The sequence below is a fragment of the Chiloscyllium punctatum genome, chromosome 36, assembly GCF_047496795.1.
Source record: "Chiloscyllium punctatum isolate Juve2018m chromosome 36, sChiPun1.3, whole genome shotgun sequence".
Classification (NCBI taxonomy): domain Eukaryota; kingdom Metazoa; phylum Chordata; class Chondrichthyes; order Orectolobiformes; family Hemiscylliidae; genus Chiloscyllium; species Chiloscyllium punctatum.
This window is the reverse complement of record NC_092774.1, coordinates 58789738-58795043: the sequence shown is the minus strand read 5'-3', so window position 1 is coordinate 58795043 and position 5306 is coordinate 58789738. Positions and strand designations below refer to the sequence as shown.

Sequence of the window (5306 nt, the reverse complement as noted above, 5' to 3'; positions counted from 1 at the left end):
AGGTAAAAACAATGACTGCAGATGCTGAAAACCAAATACTGGATTAGTGGTGCTGGAAGAGCACAGCAGTTCAGGCAGCATCCAACGAGCAGCGAAATCGACGTTTCGGGCAAAAGCCCTTCATCAGGAATAAAGGCAGCGAGCCTGAAGCATGGAGAGATAAGCTAGAGGAGGGTGGGGGTGAGGAGAGAGTAGCATAGAGTACAATGGGTGAGTGGGGGAGGAGATGAAGGTGACAGGTCAAGGAGGAGAGGGTGGAGTGGATAGGTGGAAAAGAAGATAGGCAGGTCGGACAAGTCAAGGAGACAGTAACTGAGCTGGAAGTTTGAAACTAGGCAAATGTGGCTGTGGTACCGAGTTTGTTTCACAACATGGTTGAAGAGCTTCAGAGCAGAGGAAATGACCTGGGAGTTGCAGTGGGAGAGGGACCCCCTGAGATTCTTGTCGAGAGAGGAGGAAAAATTCTTCAAGGCAGGCATCCTTGCAAGAGGATTCGCAGTCGGGTTTAAATCAACGAGGTAAAAACAATGACTGCAGATGCTGAAAACCAAATACTGGATTAGTGGTGCTGGAAGAGCACAGCAGTTCAGGCAGCATCCAACGAGCAGCGAAAACACCACGTCTTCTCCCATCATTGACAACAGCCCCTGAAAATCTCCAGTTAACCATCTTTGCTCCAAAGAGAACATTCCCAAACTTGGGAATGTCTCCACAAAATGGAAATTGCTCATCCCTGAACATGATGCATGTGTTACAATGGGGAAGAGGTTTTGGCAAAATATTGTCAGTTAGCAGGTGGAAAAATGTTCAGGAAGTAAAACACAAATCCCAGTCTCCAGCTTTGTGAATCTTTAGAAACTCTTTGGGAAGTGGAATTCGAGGAGAATGAAGGATGAACTGTCCGACTGAGCAGAGACAGTCCAGACACCGTCCCCTTGTTTAAGAGGCCGATTGACTCTGATATTCTCCGGAGATGAACTGACCCGAGACATTGAAAGAATTCTCTGCACATCAGGAATTCAAACCCATTCTCGGCTCGGGGCCAATGAGAAAATTCGGGAAGAGGCAAAACACTGAAAGGCTTGGAGGGCGATGGCCCCGGTGTAGGAGAGCTCGTTCCTAGTGTCATGGATGTGCCTGCAGATGGTGGGATCAGGCTGTCCCCATGTCTCCATAATGAATGTCCAAGGCTTTATTATGGAAAATTAAAACTGATAGAAGATAATGGTAATTTTGGGCGGGGCGGGTTGAATTATGAATTGAATAGTAGGTTCCTCAAAGACACTTTGCCAGCCGCGCTGGGACCTGTCTCTGTGGCGCAATTGGTCAGCGCGTTCGGCTGTTAACCGAAAGGTTGGTGGTTCGAGACCACCCAGGGACGGAGTGCTACTTGTTCTCGCTCCTACCGCTTTCTTGGCTGCGAATGTGCACGTTTTTCATGGTTTCAGGTAAATGTTTCCCAAACGGAAATCTTTTCCACTGAGGCAGCACAAACGGGTTTCTGAATTGATTGAATTTCGAACGTAAAGGACTGCGGATGCTGAGAATCCGAGACAGAAAGCGAAACTGCTGGAAAAACTCAGCAGGTTTGGCTGTACTTGGATGAGGTAAAAAACGAGTTCTGAAATGTTGTCTCTGATTCTCTTTCCACAGATGCTGCCTGACCTGCTGAGTTGCTCCTGCAATTTCTGTTTTTGACTGAACGTCCATTTCATCTTTCGGGATGAAACACCCAGACTCGCCATTTGCAGATATTTAACCCTTTCGAAACCTGTGAAGTGATTGGATTCAAACAAACTCAGCAATGATTTACTCTTTCGCAGCTCCACAGGCAGATAGACCTGGGAAATGAAGCTGTATTGGTTCTGTATTGGTGGGCCGAGTGGTGAATGCGATGGACATGAAATCCTTTGCGGTTCCCACACGCAGGTGTGATCCCTGCCGACTTCAGTTGAGAAACGACATCAAAAGAAAAGGGAGATTGCTCCACGGTTTTTTTTTAAAATGCAATCAGTGGACGGGTTGAAATATTTCAATCACATTGGCACTGGTCGGGAATCTGCCTGACAGGGTGGAACAAGCAGATACCCACAGAGCTGCTATTGAGGCGATGAGCCAAGAGTTTGGAAATGAAACTAGAACAGTGAGGGGCGTGAAGTCGTGATCGAAGTTAAGCAGGCACCTGAGGAAAAAGGTGTTTTATTTCCCGGTGAAAGATAATGCTTCACAAAGTTGGGACTATGGAAGGGAAGCAGTGACGGTGATTATCTTTGGCTGTTCCTCTTGTGAATGTTCCCATTGCTGCGCATGTCCGTGATAACGTCAGAACTCTGCAGCATGGTGGCGTTAGATACGCACAGTGCCAGGGGCGCAATGGATGACGCATCTGACTCCACCTACCTGTTTGAAATGCAGCTCACAGCTTCTTCACACACCCCAATTAATCTTTCTCATTGTCCTGAAGCCGGCACACGGTTTGAATTCCTGATCTGCAGGAACGAGACTCTTTTCAATGTCTCGCGTCAGGAAATGTCCCTGAGAACATCAGAGTCAAGTCATAGCGCTGTCGGAGGAGGGGAAGCTGAAATAGCCCCACACGCTGCTCACGGGCACATTTCACTTTCCCCAACACACTGCCCCAACCACTGCGCCTCCTGGGAGTGGAAAGGAAACAAACACCAAAACCCAGTCTCAGCTTTGTAAATCTTCAGGAAATAAGAAAACTGTTCATCCCTTCGGATCTTCCATCCTGTGCTGACAACCTTGATTTTAAATGGATGTCCAGTCAGTGCCGACTCGTTTTGGCTGAAAAAAATCTTCCTTATCTCATCCCAGCATTTCTTGCCAGAGAGACCTGTGTGGCAGAGTTCATGTATATATTTCCTTGTATGGTATTTTGTAAATAACATTCGTTTGCTGGTTGTTTGTATCGGGTATTTCAGGTTCATTAGCCGTTGTTTAAGTGTGTTGGTAGGTTTGTGGGCTACCATGATGCTGAGAGGTTTGATTTGTCTGGACATCATTTCCCAGATGTCTTTAATGTAAAGTAATGTGCTAGGGTTTCTGTAGACGTTGTGTCTACTTGTGTCTGTTTGTTGATGTGAAATCGGCACACTGGGTTTATTGGGTAGGCAAAAGTGAGGACTGTAGATGCTGGAAACCAGAGTTTAGATCAGAGTGGTGCTGGAAAAGCACAGCAGGTCTGACAACTTCCGAGGAGCAGGAAAATCGACGTTTCGGGCAAAAGCCCATCATCAGGGATAGAAGCAGGACGCTTCCAGGGGTGGCGAGATAAATTGGGGGGGTGCTGGGCCAAAGGTAGCAAAGAGTACAATAGGTGAATGGGGGTGGGGATGGAGGTGACAGGTCAGAGAGGAGGGTGGAGCGGATAGGTGGGAAGGGAGATTGACAGGTCCTGAGGACAGCGCTCAGATGGAAGGTTGGAACTCAGCTAAGGTGGGGGGAGTGGAAATGAGGAAACTGGTGCAGTCCACATCGATGTCCTGGGGTTGAATGTATCCGAGGCAGAAGTTGGGGCGTTCTTCCCCCAGACATCGGGTGGGGAAGGAGGGACGATGGAGGAGGCCCCGGTCCTGCATGTCCCTGGCAGAGTGGGAGGGGTGGTTGAAATGTTGGGCCACAGGGCGATGGGGTTGATTATTGCGGGTGTCCTGGAGATGTTCCCTCAAACGCTGTGACTTGATTCTGCGACGGGGCTCCAGTCTCCCCAATGTAGGGGAGACCGCATCGGGAGCAATGGATACAAGAAACAACTTTGGTGGAAGCCTTCGAACTCCCGTGACCCGGGTTCGATTTCCGGGCAGGGAAGCAATTTTCAGTAGAGCTTTCAAACCTCGCTGCCATCTCCCTGGTGGTCTAGTGGTTAGGATTTGGCGCTTTCACTGCTGCGGCCCGGGTTCGATTCCCGGTCAGGGAAGCAATTTGCAGTGTATTTTTTGGGCTGCCCATTCTCCTTAAATGCGCTGTAGAGTTACTTTTTGGTCTTCGTCGTCACTGGGTGCTGCACTGTGTTGTGGTTCGTTGGAATAGTACCCTCGTTCAGATTTGTTTGTAGGTGTAGTGATGATTACTTCTGTAGCTAAGTACTTGGTTCGTGTGTGTTGCTTTCCTGCAGAGGCTGTTTTGAATTTATCATTGACTGTTCGGTCTACTGTGACATCCAGAAATGGCACTTTGTTGTTGTTCTCCTCTTTCGTGAATTTTATGCCAGGAAGGAGATTGTTGATGGTGTTGTAGGTTTCCTCTAATTTGTTTCATTTTTTGATGACATAAGTGTTTCATGGGCGTTTCGTTGATTTGTTTGTAGAGGTTGTTACTGAATATGAAGTGGGTGGTAAGGCACAGTTCAACGAGGTTGATAGTGTTATCTTTGCAGGCTGAAGTTGGTTCTGTGTTTTTGTCTTTAGTTCTTCGAGTAGTGTCTTCAGTTTTCTTTGGCGACGTTGATGTTAATGGATGTGAACAGGGCTGTTATGTCAAAGGACAACATTATTCCATCCTCTTCTATCTTCGTGTCTTTGGTGTTCAAAAATTCTTGGATGGAGTAAATGGAGTGGAGTGAATCTTCGACTTGGTGTTTTAGTCCTCAGTGGAGGCCTTTGACTAGTCTGTATATTGGTGTTCCAAGTAGTGAGACGATGGCCTGAGGGGGGCTCCTAGTTTGAAAAAGAGGAGAACAACAATAAACTGCATTCTTAGATGTCACAGTAGAGCGAACAGTCAATGGGGAACTTCAAACTAGCATCTACAGAAAACCAACACTCACAAACCAAATACTTAACCACAGAAGCAATCATCCCAACACCCACAAACGAAGCTGCATCAGGACATTATTTCAACGAGGCACTGACTCGTCGGTATATTGGTGTACCAAGTGGTGAGACTTTGGGTCTGAGGGGGGCTCCTGGTTTGAATTGGAGGAGAAAATTAACACAGTGCCATTTCTAGATGTCACAGTAGAGCGAACAGTCAATGGGGAACTTCAAACTAGCGTCGACAGAAAAACAACACACACAAATACTTAACCACGGAAGCAATCATCCCAACACCCACAAACGAAGATTCAACAGGACATTATTTCAACGAGCCGCTACACACTGCAGCACAGAGAAACTACGAAGACCACAAGAGAAATACGTATATAATATATTTAAGGAGAACGCGTCCCCAATAAACCCATTCCGCCGATTTCTCAGTGATGCTTCCAAGCTCACTCTCAAAAATTCGGTTTGTCCCTCCATTCTTTCCTGTTTGTTTTTTGTGCGTTCCCAATTCTCTGACTGAGT

General features: G+C 47.1%; 2 non-coding genes across 2 annotated transcripts; both read left to right on the top strand.

The window, feature by feature from the left end:
- The first annotated feature begins 1307 nt into the window (after window positions 1-1307).
- Window positions 1308-1381, top strand: trnan-guu (transfer RNA asparagine (anticodon GUU)). Its single transcript has one exon. It is a non-coding gene; the product is annotated as a tRNA-Asn (tRNA).
- A 2484-nt stretch (window positions 1382-3865) lies between these two features.
- trnae-uuc (transfer RNA glutamic acid (anticodon UUC)) lies at window positions 3866-3937 on the top strand. Its single transcript has one exon. It is a non-coding gene; the product is annotated as a tRNA-Glu (tRNA).
- Window positions 3938-5306: the final 1369 nt, after the last annotated feature.